Here is a 26165-nt window from a genome sequence, read left to right on the forward strand (position 1 = left end):
AAATCGTGACGATATCTTGCGGCCTCCATACGTCTGCTGCTGGTAGCGCTATGCGGGGACCAATTATATCGCATAGGGCGCATGTACAGTAGGGCGCATGCACGTGCAATATGACCTGCACCATCAGTGCCCGCGGTCGAAGGAACTCCAAGACTGTATGGCTGCGCAGAAACAGGGTAAGTTCCAGACGTAAGCACAGCTTCAATTAGTGGTATTTATTAAACCGCCATTTCGCATGTCAGAGCCACCGCGCACCCTCTTAGAGCCCGTTCGACCACGAACAAGGGTGTTGCAAGTCATATCGCACGCGACTGTACGTGTGCGTGGGTAATTAGCAATAGGTATGGAGCGTAGGCTGAGAATTCTGTAGCAATAGTTGCGGTGCATATGTATTGCATGTGAGTGGAGCTAGAGTTTACTAGAATAGGACTTTCTTCTTGTACTCTCTAGGTGGAGCAAACAAAAGATGTCGCTGTTTTGTCGTGCCCTTCGCATGGCCACAGGTGACCTTGTGGACTGTTTGACAGCGGCAACTGCTCATAACGGCATGAGAGAGAGAGAGAGAGAGAAGGAAGTAAGGAAAGGGAGGGAGGATAACAAGGCTGAGTCTATTTTGTGGCCCTACCCGTGGGGAGGGGGAAGTGAAATAAAGAGATGTAAGACATGAGTCTAACAGCACTACGTATCAACGTCTCTACAGTCAACGTGTTTACAGTCTGTATGTTGCCTTCAGGTATTGAAGAAGCACTCGAATGGCTTTCTGCGCTGATGAACTGGGAGACCCGGCTCCCAAGGTCTTTGATACTGTAAATAGCCTATCCTTCAATCTATTCAAGGCTCACTGGAGAGCCTGACGTTGACTATAGAAGCGAGAACAGTTCCACAGAATATGATTGATGGTATTTTTAAATTTGCACTCAGCGCACATCGGTGAGTCCGCCATTCCAATACGATAGTTGTAAGAGTTAGTGAATGCTACTCCTACCCACAGCCGAAACAGCAGTGTTGCGTCACGTCGTGAAACGTTCACTGGTAATTTCAGTGTTAGTGATGAGTCGAGGTTGTATAATCTGTATAACCACAGAACTCTAACCGTCGGTTATAATGTGATAATATTTAACACGCATATACTATACTATAGAGGTGCGGATGCCAAGCAGACAATCGAATAATACAATCTCAGGCAGAACGAGGGAGACAGAAAGCAAAGAGAGGAAAAACAATGAGGCTAACCAGGAACACGTCCGATTTGCTGCGCTGCAATGGAGAAAGCGGATATAGGGACAAAGAGACAGAAAGGGGAGAGAAAAAGCGCTAGTTGTACGCACACTTGTATGCGTGTACATTTCGAATTAGAGACCGTTGAGCACAGACGGAAAACCACTGAAAGAGCTTCCTCCACTCACGGCTTTACATACACAGCCCATATTGGCAACAGGCCCGTGACCACACGCTCTATGTTTAAGTGCGAGAACATTGAGCGTTCGAAACTGCATTTGCTCTGTGGATACGCCCGTCCTTTCAGTTATGACATCGTCATTGGAATGTTTACGCTCGTCGGCATACTTCTCATCACTTCCGGTTTACCGGGTTGCCAGGGCCATGCACGGCAGCAAGAACGCCGGTAGCGACGTCTTGCGACGCAATGGTTAGCCAGAGAGCTAACCATTAGGCTGATACTGCGGCAACCCAGCGTATTCAACTTGACTGTGGATGTAAAGCGTTGGTAGCGACATAACCACCAACGTGCAGCTCTTTCGTGATTTTCCTTTGACGAGAACACTCTTGTGACACGAAAATTGTTAAACACATCGTAGTTGACCAAATCGACACTAGGTGTCCTACCAAGTTGGCTGGTGGGCTGCTGCTGTCTACCACTCCGGTAATACGATGCACCGCAAAGCGTAACAAGTTTTCAGACCAGCTAAATCTCACTATTGTGTCATCCACAGGCCGCCTCCTGATGCTCAGCTTTGATTTTACCACATCCCGAATAAAACAAAGCGTTACCCTTCGCCACCGCTTCGGCACTCCTAGAGCGCTATGACGTAAAACTTTCCAGACTCTTCTATTCAATTTCTGCCAGCAGACCTCCATGATTAGTCAAAATTTTCTCGGGCCACCACACTTCGCTTCTTTCTCACGCAACGTCAGAAAAGCCGTGGAAACTCCTAATTTGATATTATGTGTGCACATTGATCATGCATGATTAGACGGAACAAAAGAAAAGTGATTATTTCCTCGTCTATGTATTTTCACCATCAGCCCTCGACGATATTTCAAAAGCATTCCTGCTTCACCGACTTGTCCTGGCTGTCTCTCGACACCACTGAACCACGAAAACTCACTGCTTCAAAGTAACGTGTACGCATTAAAGATGCATTATATTCCGAACAAAACTGATTCTTGCTTCTTTTTCTTTCTTCCTTTTCTTTTTTTTGCGAAATAATCGGAGGCTGCCCAGCTCCAAAATAAATATAAGATGGCGGCCTGCCGATCGTTCTGGTACTGGCTAGTCGGAGCGGCCGGGGATAACGAATTACATGCGTATAATAAATATTGCGCGGCAGTACAACGTTGTCGAGTCATTTCGGCACGCAAACGATATCGCTCTGCCAAACTTTCTTCCCTGAAGACCCATTTTAGCTGCATTTTTACCATCCCGTTGCACGGCGTAGCAATTTTCTACCAGACAACGAAACCTAAGCAAGAAGAAGCGGGCCAATCACAGACGCTGGCACCAACCTGCACGTAAGGCTGTCTAATTTCACTGTACTACCCTGACCCCATCGAAACCCTCTCGACTTTTGCGTGCTCCTCACCTCTGGTCAGCCAATTAAATAAGAAAAGGCTTCTTGTAAGACAATCTTATTCACTTTTAAATCAAACAAAATGACCTCCTATAAACGAGGAGAGTGTTTTATTGGCCTGTTCAAACAACGCTGCGAGTCAATGCCCGATGCATGCTTCGGTCGTTACGTAAACGTGACGTCAGAAAAATGAAATAGATACATATAGAAAACGTTTTACGTAATAGGGTCCCTAACCTCATTCCATGTAGGTTTCACTATGTAAGCGGAACGCACTTACAAAAATGTTCCGCTTACTAATTGGAACCAATAGGAGACTGTTCTTGAGCCTAGGAGCTTCCTTCGGTCTAGCTTCTTGCCACTGTATTCCGCATGCCACTCTTAATACAGTTCCATATAAGTTTAACTAATTATATGGAGCATTTTCATCTCGTTTGACATAGATTCAACCGGCTAAGTGGAACACATACGCTAAAATGTGCCACCTACTTAGTGCCACCTACTAATGTGCCACCTACTTAGTGGAACACAAGTGCAATGAGGTTATGAGTGCGGGATTTGTGCTGCTGACGGCGGGAGACCACGTTTGGCAGGCGCACTCACTAATCTCTGCTTTATTGGGGCTCTGACACTTGAAAATTTCTGCGCAGTTTTATGTGCCACGCCGATCCCGAGGCGCTGGCATCTGTGCAGGTATTTCGGAGGCTGCAGCAGTCAATGCTGTAGCAGATGAAAGCGACATTCTGTAAATTGCAAAGTGGTTTTTGATAAGATGGTGGTGGGCGCAATGAAAGCCTGCTGCTGCTGCAGTAGATGAGTTTAGAGCCGGAAGTACCGCTGAAGTTTCCTGTGTTCTTTCACCTATAGGACATCATAGAGCACCGCATTCTCGTCATTGTCTTTGCGATCAACAAAATAATCATTTCAGCCCAATTATAAGGCAAGATTTACAACCTTGTACTTCTAGCTGGCCTGTAGTAAGCATCGCAGCGTTTATCAACTTCCACTTGATAAAGGTTCAACTACCCGCGTTCTGTCGGTCGTGCATAGAGTGACTGTGGAAAGAAAGATGTGCTATTTTTGCAGCCCTTTAGGGAGCACGACTCAGCATTCTTTGGAATCCGGAAAGTCGGTAGCTGCTCCTTTTATGGCTCTGGAAAAAAAAAACGTTGCTGTGTCATCCTGAAAGGACATGACATCACTTTTCAGTGGCTTCCAGAACTGCGGCTTTAAGTTCAACGAACGTGCTGATGAAGCTACTTAAAGTGCTTACGAAGATCGCGTGCAGAAATCCGACCCAGTGTTAAGGTCAGATGCAGCAATAAATCTTCGCATGCTCCCGTGTGATGCCACATGATCTATGTAGAACACACAGATTTCCGCTGTACCCGTCTGCACCTTCTGAACACATGCCTCCGACTCCGCATCCCATCTGGATTATCCGAACTGAGACAACTGTTCTCTGCCAACTCTGGCAAGGAACAGTTGGAGTACCGTTCCCAAATACATTTGCTTGCCACATCGTAATCGACGACAGTGCTGCTTGTGAGGATTGCGGTAGCGAGAGAATAATTGAACATGTCTTTTGTCATTCTCCTCATTGCTCCTAGGGACACTCCCTCGCGTGTGTATTGGCACGCCTCGATGACCAGCCGCTTCCTGAGCCGATTATTCTTGGAGTGCAGGCCTCTACAGTCTTCGCACCAGAAAGCGACGAAGGAGCTACTAAAGATCCTCTGCTCAAGCGACGTGGATGAACGACTCTCACATTACCATGTTACTTTATGTGTGCGCATGTACATGTGTACGTGTTTTTTTTTTCTTAATCTCTCTCTCTCTCTCTCTGTGCCTTTCTTGTTATCTTTTAGCTTTCGCTTACAATTTCGCCAGTGCAGGTTAACAAACTGGATATTTATTTTCTGGTTAACCTCCGCGCCTTTCGCAACTTATTTTTCTCTCTCCCCAATCCGCCTCCTCTCCAAGTACCTCCCACCACCTCTCCTCCATCTTCGACACTCAAGCAATCAAAAATATGCTTTCCGAATATCCTACGGGGAGAAGAAGAAGAAGCCGTGGAGTGCGGATGCACATCGCGTCAGCTCCGCATTTTCTTATGATTCTCGGCGGAAAATCGCATTTTGTGGAGAAATCCATTGATCTTCACAAGAACAGGTGCCAAGGAGTCCAAGGACACCATTCTCTACCAGGTGGGCCCGTTTTTCGGCCGTCAATCGTTCCTTCCTCTCGCTACGCGTGGCGGGAGATCTACACCTAACTAGAACGCCTCGACACCTCGAACGGCTCCGCCGCAGCGGTGGCTGAGAGAGCTCGGCCTACCGACGGAGATACCCAGACCCTGCTCCATTATGGAAGTCGTGAGCGTGGAAGGCGAAGAAATGCAACCGGAGGAGTTCGGAAAAGAATCAGGTTGGTGCGAAGTTAGAAGAGGCACAAAGAAGCGATGCAGCGGTGGGGCCGGATTGGCGGGACACGAGCAGCCGGGAAGAACCTTCGTCGGGGAAGCAAAAAATAGAAACAAATGGAAGAACGAACGCAAGGTGCGACAAATCATCAAAGCAAGTAGGCTGCCTAACCTGCCAAAAGAAGACTACAGGGTTATCGTGCGTCCACGTGGCGGACTTAAGGTATCAGACTACAAGCTGGATCGCATTTACTACTGTCTGCGCAACGCTGCCGGGGTCGGCCGAGAGACAGCGGAGGAAGACAGCATATGCATAAACAGCAAACAAAATATAGTGGTGCTCAGCACACCTTCCGAGGAGCGGGCCAGGAAATATGGGGCTATCAATAAGCTACGCCTTGGAGAACAAGAATTTGAAGCAAGTGCTTACAGAGCAGCTCCTGATAATACATCCAAGGGTCTCATCAGAGGAATATCCCAGGAGGAGAGTCCGGAGGACATAGTGACCAGTCTGGTCACGCCACGCAATCCTGGAGTCTTGCACGCCAAGAGAATGGGTAACACAGACAACGTGATCATTTTATTTGAAGGTTTTCACGTCCCCAGATATGTGAGGTATGGAGCGATGCTTATCCAATGCTCCTTGTATAAAAAACACATCGACATATGCTTTGGATGCGGAAGAACAGGGCACAGGGCTGACGTGTGCCCCAACCCTGAAGACAAGATTTGCCGGGGGTGTGGGTGCAAGAATCCTCAGCAGGATCACAACTGCGACGCGGAGTGCCAACTGTGCGGCAAAGACCACCTCACGGGAGACAAGAAGTGCCAAGCAAGATACAAGATACCGTACCTGGTCAGGAGACGCCGCTGGGAGCGACGGAGGAGGGAAGAAGAAGAGGCCGAAGAGGAAGAGTACTCCTACCACAACTACAAAGAAACCAGAGGGAGCAACAACAATAATCATAAGACTGTAGCGAGCAAGCAGCCCTCAACCGACAGAGAAGAAACAAGCAGGAAAAACTATGGAAGACACCACTCTGGTTCCTTCCCGAGACTGCCAGGGGAAGCCGGTCGCGAACGCTCCAGGTCCAGGTCCAGGACGAGATCGTGGACGAGATCAAGGTCGAGGTCCGGTTCGAGAACTAATCGAGGGGGAGACGGGAGCAAAGCACAGGTGAGCTGGGCAAGCGCGGTCTCCGGCACTGCTACTCAATCGCCTAAAGTTAAAGGGTCCGCCCTAGAACAGGAAATGACACAGATTAGAAACATGTTAGAACAGATTACCCGAGAGAATGCAACGCTTAAAGATGAGATCAAGCAGCTTAGGGCAGAAAACGCGAAGCTTCAGCAACAAAAGAATGTCAACGCACCCTCCGCCAGTACGACGTCGACGCGTAGTCGGGCTCCAACGCCCGTTCCCACGCAAGCGAACGGAGAAGCACCACCACACAAAAGGAGGGCGCAAGAAACGGCTGAAGAAAAGAGTGTATTTGCAATCAGCGAGGTTATGGGAACGTTTAAAGGAATGTTCGATGGGTTACAGCAACAAATCACAAACATGTATATAGAGATTAAGCAACGATTCGATGGATTAGAGAATAGAGTAGCGGCACTAGAAAGCACACCAAAGGATATTAGGCCGGCAGGCGCAGGACCGGTTAAAAGCAAACCGTATAGCAGGCCGAATACGGTAGAAAATAGCAAGGCCACCGGGGAAGAACTGATAAATCAACATGGTGCCGCGTAACCAATACGCGATTTGGCAATGGAACTGCCGCGGGTATCGTCGCAAGCGAGGAAACCTGCAGCAGTTCGTAACAAGTAAGGAGGCGCCAGATGTCATCGCCCTGCAGGAAACCGGGGGGATCGCAAAATTATCGGGGTATAAATCGTACAGTGCTTCCGGCGAGAAGGCAACCGTCACGACGCTGATACACAGAAACCTCTCGGCTGTCGAGCACGATACCGGTGTGCGCGGCATAGACCACGTCCTGATTGAAATAATCCCCTCCCGTAAAGAAGAGGGAAGTCTATTTATTCTGAACATATATAGTCCACCCCGGCACAAGCCCAAATTCGGCCCACTCTTCCGCAAAGTGTTGAGCGTAGCGCAGAAGCAGGCACTAGTCGTGGTCGGCGATTTTAACGCGTCACACGCGGCTTGGGGATACAGGATAGAGAACATTAAGGGCCGAAGCCTATGGGCAGACGCTCAGCACGAAGGACTAACGCTCATAACTGACCCTCAGACACCAACCAGAATAGGAAACAGCGTAACCAACGACACGACACCAGATCTAACATTTACGAAGAATCTAGCAGTTTCTCAATGGACAAACATGCAGGAAAGCTTAGGTAGTGACCACTGCATCGTCGTCACAACGGTACAAGCAGGCCCAAGGAAAAAGAGGGGGAGAGAACTCAAGCTAGTAGAATGGGACTCTTTCCGCAAAATCCGACAAGATGATGCGGAAGACACTATAACGGACATTGAGAAATGGGCGGAGAAACTGCAAGAAAACATTAAACGAGCTACCAAAACTGTTCCAGAGGAGGCAGGTATAGAGGAGATGGATAGCAGATTATTGCACATGTGGGAAGCGAAAGGTAGCATGTTGAAAAGATGGAAAAAGCAAAAACATAATCGGAAATTAAGGAAGAGAATTGTGGAATTAAACAAGGAAATCGAGATATATGCAAATAGGTTAACCCAACAGAAGTGGGAAGCCACGTGCGACTTGATGGAAAGGCAGATAGGAATGTCCAAGACCTGGAACATTCTCCGATGTCTCTTGGACCCCGGAAGTACAAAAACCATACAAAGACACAATCTACAGAAGGTTATACACAGCTACAACGGTACAGAAGAAGAGCTCTTTCGAGAGCTCCAAAAGATGTACGTTGGTGATGTGGAGAGAGAACTACTTCCGGATTACCTAGGTAACGAGAATCCTGATCTTGATACCCCTATTACGGAGGCAGAAGTCAGATATGAACTCACCAGGCTCAACTCGAAATCTGCACCAGGACCTGATGGGATAAGCAACAAAACACTCAGGAACCTCGACGATGTATCCATCCGAGCTCTCACGGACTACATGAATAACTGCTGGGAGCAAGGCAGCATTCCAAGTCAATGGAAATCAGCCCAAATCATTTTTATACCAAAGCCTGGAAAGAAACCACAACTGACGAACTTAAGGCCGATATCACTGACATCCTGCGTCGGTAAACTCATGGAACATGTGGTTCTCACACGTCTCACGAGATACATGGATGATGGAGGACTTTACCCACATACCATGGTTGGATTTCGACCAAAGTTATCGACGCAGGATGTTATGCTCAAACTAAAACATCAGATCATAGATGCGGGTGAGAAAAGTCTAGACACTAAGGCAATACTAGGTCTCGATCTAACTAAGGCCTTTGACACCGTCACGCACAAGGCCATACTACAAAATCTCCAAAAGCTGGATGTAGGACGTAAAACATACGCGTACATCAAAGACTTCTTGACAGATCGTACCGCAAAGATTTCAATTGGAGAATCCAAATCGGACGCGCTCAAGCTAGGTAATAGGGGTACCCCGCAGGGTTCAGTCCTATCTCCCTTTCTATTCAACGTGGCAATGATCGGTCTTCCTGCGAGACTTGACAAGATAGAAGGACTCGGACACAGCCTCTACGCGGACGACATCACCCTTTGGGTGGCGGGTGGAAGCGATGGGCATGTGGAAGAGATCCTTCAAACAGCAGTAAACACGGTGGAAGACTACATCAAAGACAAGGGACTGAGATGCTCCTCACAAAAATCAGAACTTCTGCTCTATAGGCCCACATGCCGGGGTCGAAAAAGCATTAGGGAAAGGCCGGGCATTGTGGTCACAGTAGAAGGCACCACGATACCGATAGTGGAGAGCCTGAGAATACTGGGACTCCGCATATCCGAAAACGGCCATAACGGAGAAACCATTAGACTACTTGACAATAGTGTTCAACAAACAATCAGACTAATAAAGCGGATATCCAACAGGCACTATGGCATGAAAGAGCACAATCTCATCCGATTAATAGAAACATTCGTAATCAGTCGCATTGTATATGTGGTTCCTTACCTCAAGCTCTACGCTGCGGAGAAAACCAAGATAGACTGCATTATTAGAAGGGCGTATAAGCAAGCCTTGGGACTTCCGGCAAATACGTCAAACGAAAAATTCTTGGCGCTCGGCGTGCACAACACATTAGACGAACTTATTGAGGCCCAGAGAGTAGCGCAGTATGAAAGGCTTACACAGAGTTTGACGGGGAGACACATCTTAGATGACATCGGAATAACCTACGAAGCACAGCACGGAGTGCGGAGAGACATCCCAAGGAAAATAAGGGAACATCTATCAATACCCCCCCTCCCCAGAAACATGCACCCGGAGTTTCACCAAGATCGAAGAAAGGCACGAGCGAGAGCTCTCCACAAAAGATTCCGTAGTGCCAGGGACGTGGTCTATGTGGACGCGGCGGAGTACGCAGATGGACATAGTATGTCCGTAGTTGCTACGAGTCTAGAGGGTGACTGCAGAGTTAGTGGGACGGTAAAAACATGGAAGGCAGAGGTGGCGGAGGAAGCTGCCTTAGCACTGGCAATAGCCTCCACGGAAGCTAACATCGTAGTAAGCGACTGCAAGACAGCCGTCAAGAACTATGCAAAGGGAAGAATCTCGCCGGAAGCACTGAGAATTTTAAACAACTTTCGTGAAGATCGCGACATCCACATTATTTGCGCACCCGCACACTCCTCCCTTCCCGGGAACGAAATAGCGCACAACCTGGCTCGAGAACTGACAGGCCGAGCAGGTGACACGCAACAAATACTGGGAACGGAGAGAGACCGGATGACCAGCTTTAACGAGATCACCAAACACTATAAATTGGGAAGGGCCCATTTCCCCCCGGCACACTCCTCGTTAAATAGACGGCAAGCGACGGCATGGCACCTCTTACAAACAGATACATATCCGAACCCGGTGGCCTACCACCGCTACTACCCGGACCTTTACACGGATAGATGTAGATTCTGTGAAGAAAGGGCGGACCTACAACATATTGTTTGGGCTTGTCCTCGTACACCCATACAGAATAAAATAATTAAGACCAGAGAGCAGTGGGAGACCGCGTTGCTCAGCTGTGCACCGGAAGACCAACTCAAGGCAATCCAGCAGGCCGAAGATGCCGCCAGGGCCCAAGCGCTCGAGGCCGTCATTTAGGTAGAGGCCTAGGTCTCAAATCTGCTGTGCACAAATAAAGTTTATTCCTCCTCCTCCTCCTCCGAATATCCTACAATACATGCAACCTGGCCCGTCCATTTCTTCTCTCTTCTCTCTCTTATACTCTCTATTGCCTCAGGCTTTTACCGCCAGCCGGTGAACAAGTATTTCAGCATACCCGGAAACCACAATTCAATCATCCATTTTCTGATATGCACATTTCCGCTTCAGGCGTACTGGACTAGCATCGCTGTAGACAACCATGTCCAGCCATGCATGATCGAGCGCTTTTGCGTTGACGAAACGATACGGGCGACGCCGTTAAGCAAACAGACAGCTACATCGATGGATCGGCTTGAACAAACCCTAGGCGCAATCCTTCCGGGTTTGCCTCGAGTTTTCGACTAACGATACTTTAATCATGACAATCACTTTCACTCTTCTGGTATCTGTCGACAGCCTCCCCTGTCAGGCTGCTGAGAGATATTTCAGTAGCGTGTGTAGCCAATACTTTGCACTTATTGCACGCTCTGCCAATCCCAAGCGAACACGTCAACTGCGTTGGCGCAGCATCGATCTGGTTTCCTTTGTTAGTGTATAAAGAAGGGGCGGGGGGGGGGGGGGGGGCGCTTAGCTGCTTAATGAACACAGGACTGTTCAGTGGCATGTGTGTCAAACTGGAAGGAATTCTGCATTATTTTGTCACTCCCCATACTCAAAAAGCTATTCTTCCATTTAAATGTGAAAGTTTCTTTGCCGCATCGCACATGCCTACGACGTGACGACAAAATGTACGCTCCAACGATGGCAGTAAGCTGCATTATGAAGGGAAATGTAGGCACCCACCTAAAGCTACCAAGCTAAAACAATGCACCTGGTTGACTTGTTCATAATAAAAATGGCGTAGACAGGTACGCAGTAGCTTGAGCACATACGCCGGCACGTAACCGTCACTGCGCTTATGCAGCTGACACTAATGCACTCTTCCTGCGAAAGCTTATTCCGACGAGTTACCTAATGTATCTGTTGACCAACCATGGCTTTACTTGTTGAAAAATGAAATAACGCTGATTCGATGTCGAACAGTGACTCGACGCAGTCAGCAGGCAAGCAGAGGCGCTGTCCTGCAAACACAGTTGAACAGTCCTTTCAAGAGCTTCTCATACGGTACAGTGAAAAACTTTTGCGAGTTATACTCGAACATCTGAGTTTCATCGAGATTATACACGATGATATACGTGCTTCATTCTGACCTGTGGCAGCCTAGGCTCGACGTTGGTAATATTATCATTGGACAATTAGGTCAATATCTATCCGATAGATTGGCTAATATTTGCCCTGGTAATACACGTGGAAGATACAGGAATGTGCTCCCTGGTTACGCTCACCAGTCAACATCATAACGTATGAAAAACGGCCTATAAAAGTGATTATCTTCTACAAATGGAACCATTAACCTGTTCTTTTCACTAATTAAAAACAACTGCTTGCTAATAAGGCAAAGCTGGAGCACAAAAAATGGCATGGTGGTTGTACGTGCTTTCGTAAAGCTTTCGGAATATAATAAAAAGTGTAAATTGTTTAACGCTCAGCAGTGGAACCTGTCGAACAACTCAAACTTTGAATTTTTTCCCCAACTACTCGTATATTGTGATTTATCAGAGAAGGGACTGATATTAATCATACCAGCAAAAGTAAATACGTACTATGGGGCTGTCGACATATTACGAGTAAGAGAAAAAGTCACTTGTAGACATGCTATGAATTTGTAGCCTGCCTCTATATGAACTAATTCTTCAAGTTGAACGAATGTCGGATCTTGTATTGCGGGCATTTTCATTATTATTATTATTATTATTATTATTATTATTATTATTATTATTATTATCATAAAGACTTTCCCTTAAGGCATAATTGTTGATGTGTATATGTGTATTAAACATGTCTGCTGGGAGGCCTGCGTTGTGTATGAATTGAAGCAGTGTGTTGTGGAATCTGTTATCATGTATCCAGTGGTCATGGTTGTGACACTGTATCGGAGGCCGGCTTGCTGCTACCGCAAACGTTCCGATTGTAAGCCTGGACGTGTCTATATTAGGTGGTACACATGTGCCTCCGTCACTGGGACTGAACAATGTGGACACGTAGCACCCAGTGGTAAATGTAACCGGCTCCATGTTGAGTTCACAGCCGGAGTAAGGGCCACCCCTGTCCGAAGCCTCCTAAGCGCAACTTTCTCCGCCCTGGTAAGGTAAAGAGGGAGGGAACAGACAGACGGCGGGCTAAAAGCGCGTGTGTCTTGCCAGATAGAATTTTTACGGGCCCGGAGTGAGTTAAAGGGTCAAGGTGGGAGGGGAATAGACGGAATATCTGAATTAGGAGGGCAGTGTGCCTGTTCGTAATCCGCAATGTTGTGAGAGTTCGCCGCATGACCTTGAATCCAGTCTACCTTGACGCAAGTAGCTGTTTTACTAGTCATAGTGTGTATCGTCTCGCACATTTTCATCGCCTAGCTTGTAAACCTTCCTGAGTTCTTGACCGGCCGCTCAAGAATCAGTGAAGATATCTAGTTGTTTGATTGTAGGCAGCTAAGTTGTGGCATGTTGCACAGCGTCGTGGATGGCTTGAAGTTCTTTCACTAGAGCGCTGGCTTCCGTAGATGAATAACGCTGCTGACCACTGATGAAATTATGCGTAGTACTGAGGAATAGTGCACTTCCGCCGACTGGTAGGATATCAGCATCCGTATATACTTTGCAGGTGGTAGCGCATAATGCATCGATGATATTGTGTTCGTCGGTAATACCTGTTCTACTATACTGCGTCGTAACTTCCTTGGGTTATTAGTCGTGATGCTGGTGAATTCCCAGGGAGGCATTGCATAGGGCTGATTGTCAATCCGACAGCCGCGTCGAAAATGAGCCTGCAGCACCGTGACAGCCGGAACAAGTTGCTTTTTGATTTCACGTGCTTTTTTCATGTTCCAAAATTAGCTCTGCAATTGTGTTGAGCTGGGCATGTTCTTGTAAGGTTGGTATCTGAGTGATACAGGGTAGTGTTGTGATCGTGCACCTAACATCGCGGTTAATTGTCTCTAACTGTGCCAATGTCAGCCGGTGCAATTGTGCCTGATATAAAATTCGTAGATGCAGTGCTGCACGTACCAGCCATCGAGCTACGTCACTGTCGTTCTATTTACACATATGGGCAAAGTAATTCTCTTAGCCCATGAACCTTCCTAGCCTACAATCAAAGCTGCGACCCAAGTTTATCATTTGCCCGTTTTCGCAAACATGGCTAAACAAAATCTGAAGCTTACAAATACCAACCGAAAATGCATTAGCACAACCTGAAAACTAGCCTTGCTACTAACAGCAAAGTTAATGCGAAACGTAGTCTAGGTCCATCTGGCCGAATTTCCTGCGTGATTGGTAGATTGTATAGCTACAAATTTGTATCGCGAGAAGACATCTGGCACGGAGCACTTGCGAGATTTATAGTGTCAGGTTTAGCTCGCGCGAAGGAGCACCATTAATAGCACAAGCGTATGAAACATTTTTGCGATAGTAACGCATGCGATGAAAGGATATATGACGCTATCCGTCACCGTGTAGCTTGCAAAAGAAAGCGAAAATGTAATTTCCCGGTACAAAAACAAAACACTGCTATGGCGAAAAACAACGCAACCGAAGGGAAGCGCCTTATAACATATTCTCATTGAGCTTTTTCTGCTGTATGATGTGGCGTTTTCAATCTGCATCCGAAAACAAATCAAACTTGGTGGCCTCTTCGAGTCGCAGTGATGCAAGCGCTCGGGCAAAAAATATAGGGCGCGGCTCCCTGCACGAAAATCACACATCGCAAGAATTTCTATTCGCAACTGGCGTAAAGGAGGGATGCTGAAATATTTAAATCCCTAATATCACCTCCCGCTGAGATTCTTGTTTCCGGAGGCCGCGAAACAAACGCTTACGAAAGTAGGGTGGCCTCGTCTGCTCGCGCTGGTTGAGACGCGTGCATGCGTGAAATATTCGCCAGAAAAAACTGAGAGGGAGACATCATAAAACTTTCACGAAGAAGCCACTAGTGCAATCTCCATAGGATTAGAAACTGCTGTCTGCGTGGGCAAGCGATGAGAGCTTGCGAAACCGAGAAATGTGTTTTTCGGTACATTTTCTTGGTCGATATAATGAATGTACGGCTGTCCCAATGCACCACTCCCATCTTATATTCGTATTAAGCTCTTTTCTGTTTTTTACTGTTGTGTTCTTAGCTGGGAAAACATTAATATAAAGATTCTAGATGTCATTATTCGAAACGTAGCACGCAGTGCGCTGCTGCATCGGGATTTTCGTCTTTGTCGAGAACCAGATCCAAGACAGTCGTATCTGTGTCGGTACAGATGAATGCGTTATGGCAAAATAGGGTGCCTTTGTCCCACTGTGCGTGTGACGTCGCGGCGTGGCTTTGAAAGCATGCAGAAAGATTAAATCCAAATACAAAATTGAGGCGGCGAATGACAGACGTGAAGCCATCGAGTCTGAACGGCTCTCGAACTTGCTTTAATACTTGCGACACGAAGGATTCGAATGATTCGACCACGATAAGTCTTTTAATAAATGCACCCGCTTCACTTAAGTGTGGATAAGGCATATTGCCAGGGTACATAATGAAAAAGAAATATGTTTCTTTATACCCAGCTCATTGGATAATATTATTCCGATTAAGTATTAGCGATGCGTTTTTATGACAAAGGGCCTTTATTTTTATCTTGAAGCTCTACCGAGGCGCTGAAAAGTACGAAAGTGCGAAGAGCTGTTCTCAGCAGTTAGCAAAAGCTGCCGTTCCACTTCTCGAACTACGTCGCGATGCCGTAGAGCACTTTGTGGGGAGAGTTACTCGTAGAATGTCCACGAACTTTGGAAGCACAATTCTTCCTTATAAATTGGTTTCCCTCGGAATGATTCTAAAAAGGACCAATAATATTGTGGCATTTAGTTTGTATGTTTAGGTGCACTCATTGAAACTACGCACTGAAGCAGGCAATGCTAGTGCAGAAACAATTTGTAAGCGCAGTTTTCGCATCCAGGAAAGCACAACGAGCATGATGTACTTCGCCAAAATGCCCAACCATACTTGTGTTGATTTGACGAAAATTCTTTTGAGCATGATATTCGGTGAAGTAAACTGCGGTGTCACTCAGGTTTATAGGCTACTCAATTAACTTGAATAGAAAAAAAAAACATTTATTTAGTGTGGTAGAACTTTCACGCAAATATGGGCATAGCTGGATGCACGCCTTTTCAACTATGATGATACGTGGTAATCAATATAGGCAGTGTTCGGTATGAGGTCGCGTAACATTGTATCTTACTACAGGATTATCACCGCTCATAGTACTTGCGAGATACTGATATGTATTTTCAATACTCTTCTGTGGCTTGAAAATGTCTGCATTGTGGAGAATTGTCCGATAATACAAGGATTACGGCGTTTGTAACGTACTCGCAGAAATGGACTGGCAACAAACCGAGCTTGTGGATATATGATGCCCTGATTGGATGCCAGATGATGCGAGCGCACATTTTCTCCCGTGAGTAACAATTAGGAAGTGCTGTATGTGACATGTAGGTATAATTATATGTAAGCAGATAAAATTATACTAGACGTAGGTTACAAATGGCTACATAAAGAAAGTTGTTTCTTTTTTTGTACTGACAATCTCACCCAATCGCGTCTACACACATCGCATTTCGCTCGTTTCATTTAACATCTGAATTGAATATTCGATTACGTTCGTAGATACTGGGGGCACTCTTCATTCAGCAATTTTCGCTCGCCACTGCCTCTCTTACTACAAATATATAAAAAAATCCAACTTTTTAAGTCCCCAACTCTTGGCTGCAGCGTCTACACTGGCTTACGGTGCAACTGAAGCCTTATTGCGCTAAAATCCTGCAAAAGCCCTTAAAACTGTACTGGGGCAGTGTCTAGCACCTTTTTAATGACACCCGCTGCTGACGCCCGTAGCTGAGGTTTGCGAAACGGCCTTTTCCAGACTGTGCGTCCCAAGCTCTCAAACCTTATGGCACATGTTTTCGTATAGGCGAGATAGTGTCCTGTACTCAAGGATTTTGTGATAGATGGTAAGTGTGCGGCGAACACTTATAGAGAAACAGTGCACAAATCAGTCCACAGCAAAAGAAATAAAATAATAATAATAAAATAAAAGAAGCAGACGTGGTACTTCATTTCGCACCGTCAGTGCCATCAGGTGAAGTTCCAGTGACAAGGACGTTTAAGTTTTTTAACAATATTTTTGCTGCCAAATACCGTTAACTCGTTGAGGACCACTGCAAAGCACAAATAAGCCCAGCGAAGAAAACTGTCAGTGCGCCGCAAAATGTTCTGCGCTAGCTAGGCCACTCCGTTCGTACGCAGTGTTGCTAGCTACTGATTTATCAGTGGGTCTACTAATCTTTCAAATTTTATTCTTTTTTCACTGATACAGCTCTGGAATGTACAAATTTTTGGGCCTATGCCAATAAGACGAAAGAGAAATTTACTAATATTTTTAAATGTTGTTCTTTTTTCGTGCTACACCACTACCACGTTATCAGTAGATAACTAATAAAGCGCGATCAACTTTTGCTGTGTACGAGCAACGCGGGACATGTGCGTCTTCTTTTTCTTTTTTAGGCTTAAGCACTCTCCAAAACACACAAGCACTTCAGACTTCGGGCACCAGATCTCATCAGAGGCCCTTCCGAAATTGGTTCGAACATAGGAACACAGCATCTTTTTAATACTTATGGCGTTCCGATTCCTTGTTTGCCATGTGGTTCATGAAACCTTGCACTGCACTGAAACTGTCCGGGGTCAAATGTGCATAAAATGCTGATATTTCTTATGATAAAGCATGATCCCAATCGTAGGTGAGTAATATCGAATGGCGGCGTTACGCGAGCGTCAAATGCGTCATTTTTTGGAAGGGTCAAGCGATTTCCTCCATTGTTAATTGCTGCCTGTGTTGCAGTTGCGCAACGTTACATTAAAGCAGATGTACACTGTCCTTTGGTCATTAACCAGCAACTTGAAGTTACTCTTACGCTACCACTGCATCAACACATTGACACTAAATGTAGTTCATCTTTTATTCTCGATACTTGTTCTTTAAGGTACATTCTGTTTTTCAGTGGCAAGAGCGCTCCATTACACTGAAAGAATAATAGCTGTTCTATCTCTCGTGTCGCTGTCTGGCTAGTTAATTAGCCTGTCTTCCTAACAGTGATAAACCAAGAACAAAGCATTGGAATGTTGTTTCCGTACTTCTCTACTCCTTTCCTTCACGAAGCAACCTGTAATAAATATACATTCACCCAGCTTGCGAGGGCGTGCCAGGAATCTATGGAAGAGAGAAAGACAAAGTAGAAATCGGCTTACCTCGCTTCGAGCGTTCAAGTCGCGGAGGATTTCACGCACTGTCAGTCAGGAGTGCTTCCACTTGGCTGAGCACGAGGAACGCCGTCCCACTAACTGCAACTCAGACACAGCGTGCGGGTGGGGGCAGCTGTGTTTTGCAACACGCACAATGTGGAGGACAACGAGGAGAAGAATCCGTGTCTTACAATCGCGGCGGCTTAATACAAGCTAACGCACCACAGGAATGTCTCACCACGACGAACACAGAACAGAGTTTCTCGAGCGTGTTGTTTACGGTCTTCCTTCAGAAGTTCCTCACTCCTCTGCTCTGTGCCACACTTTTGCCGATATAGCGTAATTCTGTTGCGAAGTGCGCTTCTCCTTTCGGGAGTGTCGTGTCGTGATTATGTTCCGGTTCCACCCATCTACTTCAAAAGTTACGCAACAAGCGCGAAGAAAAAGCGATATTCCTGCACTTCTTTTCGGGGCACTCTCTATCGAAGAAACTTTCTTGCTGGGATCACTTGCGCAATCGCGGTTCTATCAAAAAGCTCACGCGAATACTCTAGCCCGAAATTGGTGGAGTCTGAGCGGAAAGGCTCTTACGGATCAAGAACAATTGATAACAGATCTGAAAACTTAGTTTTCGGAGCGGATAAAAATTTCTGAGATTCCCGACAAGGGCGAGTGCTTTTGCATGTACGTTTCAGTATACTCTTGTCCTTGTCTAATCATAACAATTTCACGACTAATAGTTCAGTTCTCTAGAACAGATTGCGTGCCTGTAAAAATTCTTAAAATGATCAGACACGACGACTACGAGTTGTGTACTCTTATCGGCGACTACAGGAGGTTTACGCTGCGTTGCTCGATTGCGAATATTTTTTTTTCTAACGATCTGTTTTTCTTTTATCTGTAAGGGCAAGCGCCTTGTATAAAGCGCACATGAATATAAGACTCACATTAGACGTTTTTCAACTTGCATGACGCCCAATGATCAGATATGCTATCGGCGTTTCCAGCTGTGGCGGTTGAGAGAAAAGGGCTGCGATTCCTTGAAAGTAGGAGATTGGTATAAATTAATCTGTAGCCATGAATTACACTCACACTACAAGTAACGAGTACGTGTTACCAAACGAACAATCTAAGATGAAGGTATTGAACTTGCTTTCAGTTCACCAAATTTTGAGCAGGTACAAAAGCGCTTGAGGAGTTACTCCTTGACCCGAGAGTCTGACTCACTAGGCTTGACGACAGTTCTGGTGAGGAGAAAGTTTGAAGAGCTATTTGTGTTAGCCACATGCGCTGGAAGCCTTTTCTTTGCTGTTGTTAACTTCAACGCTTCCCGTGCATCATAAAAATACAGTCTCTCTATGTACAGTGTGCCCTTCACGTATTTGTACAGGTCTTTCTGTGCTTGATGAACGTTAACTCACTTAGAAAACAAGGCTCGCTTGTTAGTGCAGATAAAATGCCAAGCAAATAAGAGACTTTTTCTAAAAACCTTTCTACACTAAAGCTTATTCGAATCACCAGATTGCACCAGGATGTCGAGAAACTGCAACTTCAGCTGCATATACGTATGCTCTACCACGTTCGAAATTTCTGCAGATAGTCCGAAATCTCTAGTCATTGAGAACGATACTCATTTACCTATCTTAACAAAACTGATGGCCCGTGTTTCCATGAGCCGAGAATGAAAATCAGTTTTTGAACATATGTGCACACCATTTCCCCGTTTGTCTAGCGTTTAAATATATGATTCAATAACGATGCGTTGCATGATGATAATGGCCAATTATTGAAGCTGCGTCAAAGCTACGTTCAATTTTCAGTCTACGTTCAAATGGTTTCCTTGTACGATTTTGATGCGTGTTTAACAGTTACACGTTTTATATAACCACCACAGTCTCAAGTCTCACATAAATCTGCAAAGGATAAATGCCGAATCATCGGTACAACTAGGCTTGAAGTAGAGCATGCGTATTTTTCGTCTAAATTTAGATTATTTGCTCTTCACTTCGTATTGTTCAAGCCAGATGCAAACAACCTCGCAATCGAAGAAATAACCGAAGGCATTCCGAGTCACCAATTATTTTTCATGCAGGGGGTTTTGTTCGCGAATGTAAGGATGCATTACGCATAACGAAGGTGCTTGCGGTTACTACTACAGCAAAGTCAGTGTGGGAAGCACGATGTGTGCGAGAAATGTGAAAATTTGACAGAAATGTGAACGTTTCCGGCAGAAGTCAGAGTTTCGATTTGCTGCGACTAACGTCTTTCTTATTCGCGTGACCTACTCCAAGTTCTCCCGCAGCTGTCCGGAGGACAACTTTCAAAGTTCACACAAACGTCCAACACAAGCACCACCTTTCTTATTAACACCTTCCAAGTCGCGAGTCACAGGGATCCGCTTCGTCCAGGCGCCGCGGGCGTGCTCTGGTGATGCGGATAAGAGAGCAACAGGTGGGTGACAGAAGTTCGTCGTCGGACCGCCGTCCTTTGGTACCGCAGGCTCCGAGAAGGACAGTGAGAAATCCTCTGCACTGAGTACATATATATAGGAGGTGACCAGACGATAGCACATATATAGAGGCAGCGAGAGAGAGAGAGACTGAGAAAGAGAGTTGAGGAGTGAGTGCCAAAGCTGTCGTCGTACGGAGGCGTGCTTTCACAACGTGCACCGCTTAGAGAGGGCGCGGCTGGCGCGCGGTCCCGAGTCGCGGCGACGACTGCGAGCCGCGTGTCCCGCGCGCACCCACCTCCTTCTCGCCTGTGCTGCCGCCGCCGCGACCAGGGCGCGAACACCGCGCCACCGCGGCAACCCACCAGCGCACGGGTTCTCGCAGCCCCGCGAGGTGGCTGCACCGTTACCGGTATACGATTCCTCTTAACGACCCCGCTTCCGCTGGCCTTTCGTTACATCCTTTCCCCGGAACGCAGTCAATAGCGAAGCGTCACAATATCCCAAGCCGCTATTCCTTCCTCTCTTTACTCCATTGCCAGGCTTTTAACACAACGACTGAAAGTAAGCTCCAAAGCAACTTGTGGTCGTTCCTACATGCTTCCTTCATACGGAAGGTCGTTTTTCCCTCATGTGACTTATCTTTTCTCTCTATGAGCGAGCATTCACGGGGGCTTCAGTGCGGTATAGTTGATGTCCGCGATGTATTTCTCTGTTTGGTTCTCTTGCGTTCTGTTGTTGGTTGTCGTTTTACGCTGCATTAATTAGATTGAATTGCTGTATCTTAAAACTGTGTAAAACTGTGTGTGTGTGTGTGTGTGTGTGTGTGTGTGTGTGTGTGTGTGTGTGTGTGTGTGCGTGTGCGTGTGTGTGTGTGTGTGTGTGTGTGTGTGTGTGTGTGTGTGTGTGTGTGTGTGTGTGTGTGTGTGTGTGTGTGTGTGTGTGTGTGTGTGTGTGTGTGCCATTGCTTAATTAGTGTCGTATCTTCGTTCAGCACCGGAATAATTTACTTTCACACATTTGCGAAATTATGTTACGAATGCACTCTGTGTGTTTTAAGAAATGTAAATCACACGATGCAACTTATTCTTCAAATTAGCTGTCATTCTACGTTTTCTGATTAACACAAGTACGTGCATGTAAACATCGAACACCCTGGTACTATTAATTCCTCAATTTTTCTGCTTTGCTCTAATACTAGGGGCGCTATAACGTAAAACTATTCCAAACCTTTCTATTCCGTTTCTGCAATCAGCCCTCCGCGATTGGTCAAAAGCTTTTTTGGACCACCCCCACTTCACCTGTCTGTAACGCGACGTCCCGCAAACCGCGATAGCTCCCCATCGGATATGACTTGTTGACACTGATTATGAATGATTTGACCGAACAAAAGAAAATAAGTTATTTCTGATTTGACGCCTATTCGCTATTAGCCCTCGGCTATTGGTCAAAAGTTTTTGGACTGCACCCACTTCATCTGCCAGTCACGCTACATCACAAAACCGCGAATACTTCCCGCGTCAAAGTGACATGTACGCGTTAAAGATGCATTAATATGCCGAACAAAACTGAATTTTCTTCTGAATAGCCACAGGCTGCCCCCTTCCGAAAGAAATAAAAGATGGCTGCCGCCGATCGCTCAGGCACTGGTTACTCGCAGCAGCCGGAAGCTTGGGTTTATTTTCGTATTATGAAACTTTTTGCGTCACCGTGTAACGATTTCGAGCACTTTCGGCACGTTTACGACCTCATTCTTCCAACTCTTGTTTGCTGAGGATCTGTTTTGCCGTCATTTTTAAGCTTCCGTTGCATGCCGCCACGATTTTCGACCAGCCACCGCAAGCTAAGTCAGGGAAAGTCCACCAATCGCAGACGCCGGCACCACCCTCTTCAGCCGGTTATCGATTTTCAGTGCACTGGCTCAGTTCCATCGAATCCCTCTCCAATTGAGCGTGCTCCTCACCTATTGCTAGCCAATTAAATAAGACAAGCCACACAGTGTAGGAAATGTTATTCGTTCATCAAGCAAACAAAAGTGACCTCCTATGAACGAGGAGAGCGTTTGATTGGTCTTTTCAGCCAAGCCTGCGGGTCACCGCCAGATGCCTACGTCGGCGGTTACGCAAATATGACGTCAGCAGATTGGAATAAAAACATATTGGAGTAGATTTACGTTATAGGGCCCTAGGTCATGGAATATGTTTCATCAATTGTGAAGAAGACTTGATAATTTTATAGATTTAGATAATGCTTGGAGTTCAGGCTTAGGTACAAGAAGGACGATGTCTACTTGTTGGGGTTGAGTTCTGACGTGAAAAGTATTTCTGTTCGGTTATAAGGGTCACTTGCTAAAATCAGACGTCATGAAAACGTGTTATAATATTATTGTTTATATTTTGGAACAGTACAACCGACGCGCCTTACTTTTGTGTCGTTGTATAGAGAAAGGAAAGCATTACTTGATCAGACGGGCGTTTCTGCTTTGAGCGTCAGCGTGTCTCGGCGGCGTAACCGAGCGAACGGGCACAGCTAAAAATGAAAGATCGAACGCGAAACGCAGTGGGGAATGAAATACGACAATTGTTACAAGAGCGCGAGGAGAAAAGCGGAGGAGGAGGGCGCAGCGGAAGCATGACGAGGAAGGCGGAGGAAACCACCTTGAAAGACCACCAGATGACGTCCACGCATCACATCCACGTCCAAGCTCGCAGTAAAATTGAGTATGAAGAACGGCTGAGGAATATGGAAGAAAGTAAATGGGCTGGGAGAATGTTCAGGTATCTGTACAAGAAATCATTGATTCACAGTACAGGAAAAGAACTAGCAAGCTTACCAGCAAGTATGTGGCCTGTAGGGTGGGCAACACAGCAATAAAGAAAGTCAAGAGGAAACTCAGAGAGGCTGAAATAATCTCATGGGTGGCGGCAATGGAGAAGAAACCTGCCATGAGTAACTACTTAAGAGGAAAAAACGAAATCAGGAAAGAAACAATTTATGATAACTCAAAGGGAAGCTCATTACTTTTCGAAGCGAGATCGGGATGCCTTAGAACACGAACCTATAAAGCGAGATATAAGACGGAAGAAGAAGCATGTGCTTGCTGCGGTAAAGCTAGGGAGACTATGGAGCATGTTTTATTAGAATGTGAAGACGTCTACCCAGTGGTCGATTTAGGCGCCACTGGCCTCCTTGAAGCACTTGGGTTCAGCGAGAGCAGTGGAAAGTAAACATGTCCACAATAGGCATTAGTAAGAGGTGATTAGAGGATTGGTGGAAGAAAAGTAGGGAAACGACAAAAAACAAAGACGTACAAAAGCACAGTTCGAAATAGGGGATCAGAAAATTTGGGTGGGGTAGTTCATAGTGATTTGTTTTCTTTTTTATTGTTTAACCTAGGTAGGACATTAGGCAGTATAATAGCAATAGCTTGGTGGCGAAAGCCACTGCCACATTCCAAAGGGGGCGCTCATAACATCCATCCATCCATCCATCCATCCCATGCAGTGGCGACACCGGCTGTACTGAAAAAAAAAAATACCAGAAAGTTCGCTTTCGCGCAAAGCGTTCACCGCAAGCGATTCCCGGGAAAGTTTACTGTTACATAAGCTGCAGTTGCCGTAAAGCGTCGACTGTGTGGCAGGTTTATGTATGTCACTGCGTGTCATGGCTCTGCCGGTCGGATCGCTGATCGGTGCGATGCCTCCGTGTATCGCGAAATGAAAACACGTATACATCTGCGCTCAAATTGTCCATTAGGAATTATCGTAATCCCCGGTGATAATTTTTGCATTGTCACGGCTCCTTTCGTTTTTCCTTCAATTAAAAGGCGTGATTCAAGCTATTCAATTGGGACAGCTTAGGAGTGAGAATCAACGGCGAATATCTCAGCAACCTTCAGTTTGCAGATAACATTGTGTTGTTGAACAATACTGGGGACGAGTTATAACAAATGATTGAGGACCTTAACAGAGAGAGCTTAAGAGTGGTGTTGAAGATTAATATACAGAAAACAAAGATAATGATCAATAGCCTTGCAAGGGAACAAGAGTTCAGGATCGCCAGTCAGCCTCCAGAGTTTGCGAAGGAACACGTTTACCTAGATCAATTACTCACAGGGCACCCTGATCACGACAAGCAAATCTACAGAAGAATAAAATTGGGTTGGAGCGCATGCGGCAGACATACTGAGATCCTCACTGGAAGCTTACCATTATCACTAAAAAGGAAGGTGTGCAATCAGTGCATTCTACCGGTGCTAACATATGGGGCAGAAACTTGGAGACTGACAAAGAAGCTCGAAAACAGGTGAAGGACCACACAAAGAGCGATGGAACGAGGAAGGATAGGCGTAACGTTAAGAGACACGAAGAGAGCAGTGTGGATCAGAGGGAAAACGGGCATAGCCGATGTTCTAATAGACATTAAGAGAAAAAATAGAGCTGGGCAGGTCATGTAATGCGTAGGTAGACCATAATGGTTACAGAGTGGGTGTCAAGAGAAGGGAAACGCAGTCGAGGGCGGCATAAGACTAGGAGGGGTGATGAAATTAAGAAATTCGCAGGCGCAAGTTGGAATCGGTCGTCGCAGCACAGGGGTAATTGGAGAGGCCTTCGTCCTGCAGTGGACATAAGATAGGTTGATGATGATGATGAAATCATAATCAGCTTTACCTTGTGAAATTTTATGGTATATCTTTCTGTTCGCAAATGAAATAGGCGAAATATATTTTGTTCGGACAGTGCTCCCCCCAAAGCATATCGCATACTGCTTTGGTTTGTTGCAAACTCAGCATTACCGGCGTGACCTGGCGTTGACGGTGTAGATAATGACGTGTCTTCGTTCTATTCCGAGGCTTCTCTTTAGCTTCTTCGCAAACAGTATCTACGGAACAGCTTCGTGGGCGTAATGCAACCGATTCCCCCGAGCCATCTCCCAAAGAAAGCTAACGAGATCATATGTGCAGCCGACTGTGCCAGATCCTGGTATCTTCTGGAGACAAATAAAATATTATATATGTCTAGGCGGCCCGGGTGGTTGTAAATACTGTTCACCTAAACAGCCGTTCTCGTTCTGACAGCCCGCTCAACGGGAAAATGCCGTGGCGGAAATACGCGCGCCCTTGGAGCAGTACTCGCACTCAAAATTCAACACATGCACAAGGGTTAGTATTTTACTTGGCTAGAAACAGAGATAGTAGTTGGCGGGTAACTTATATGAGAAGATAAATCTTGTAGTGTCCTTGAGCTTCTGAAGATAGATCTTTTCACGGACCTATCCATACATAGTATTACTAGTTATTCAGTGTAAATAATACCTGGTTGCTGTTGTACATGGAAAAAAAACGATTCAAAACGCTTGTCGGAATCAAAGTTAAACGAAGCTTTATTGAAATGTTTGAAATACATTTTATACAGAAGTGACACATGGCGCCTGTAACTTTTTTTGCGTATCCAAGGCACATTCGGTCGACATTTCACCATTGATCATATTGTTACTATGGGGTGCGTTTATTTAAAGATGAATGGTTGAAAAGTAGAGAAGGGTTGCCGCGCCGGCACTCTGTCGCTCCACAGACAAGCGTCCTTCTGTCCTTCCTGTCGCTTTAGCCTAACAATATGGTAAGCTGTCGCTCTTACGAGTGCGCTCCAGTATTGTTCTACATCTAGTAACGCCACCTCCTGCTTCACAGAACGAATGTCATCTATAAAGACACCAGGTGACGTGTTTTCGTAAGCCGCAAGTTGCCGAAAACTGGATCATAAATCATTTCACATTGTCTT

General features: G+C 46.0%; 1 protein-coding gene across 2 annotated transcripts in view; it reads right to left on the reverse strand.

Moving 5' to 3' along the window:
- LOC126536211 (probable G-protein coupled receptor No18) overlaps positions 1 to 20709 on the reverse strand; it is a 135200-nt gene extending 114491 nt beyond the window's left edge. For both annotated transcript variants that reach the window (XM_050183097.3, XM_050183096.3), the window contains exon 1: positions 17943 to 20709. The gene's annotated coding sequence lies outside the window, so the exon portion shown is untranslated. The remainder of the gene's footprint in view (positions 1 to 17942) is intronic.
- Positions 20710 to 26165: the final 5456 nt, after the last annotated feature.

This window comes from Dermacentor andersoni, chromosome 4 (genome assembly GCF_023375885.2).
Source record: "Dermacentor andersoni chromosome 4, qqDerAnde1_hic_scaffold, whole genome shotgun sequence".
Lineage (NCBI taxonomy): Eukaryota > Metazoa > Arthropoda > Arachnida > Ixodida > Ixodidae > Dermacentor > Dermacentor andersoni.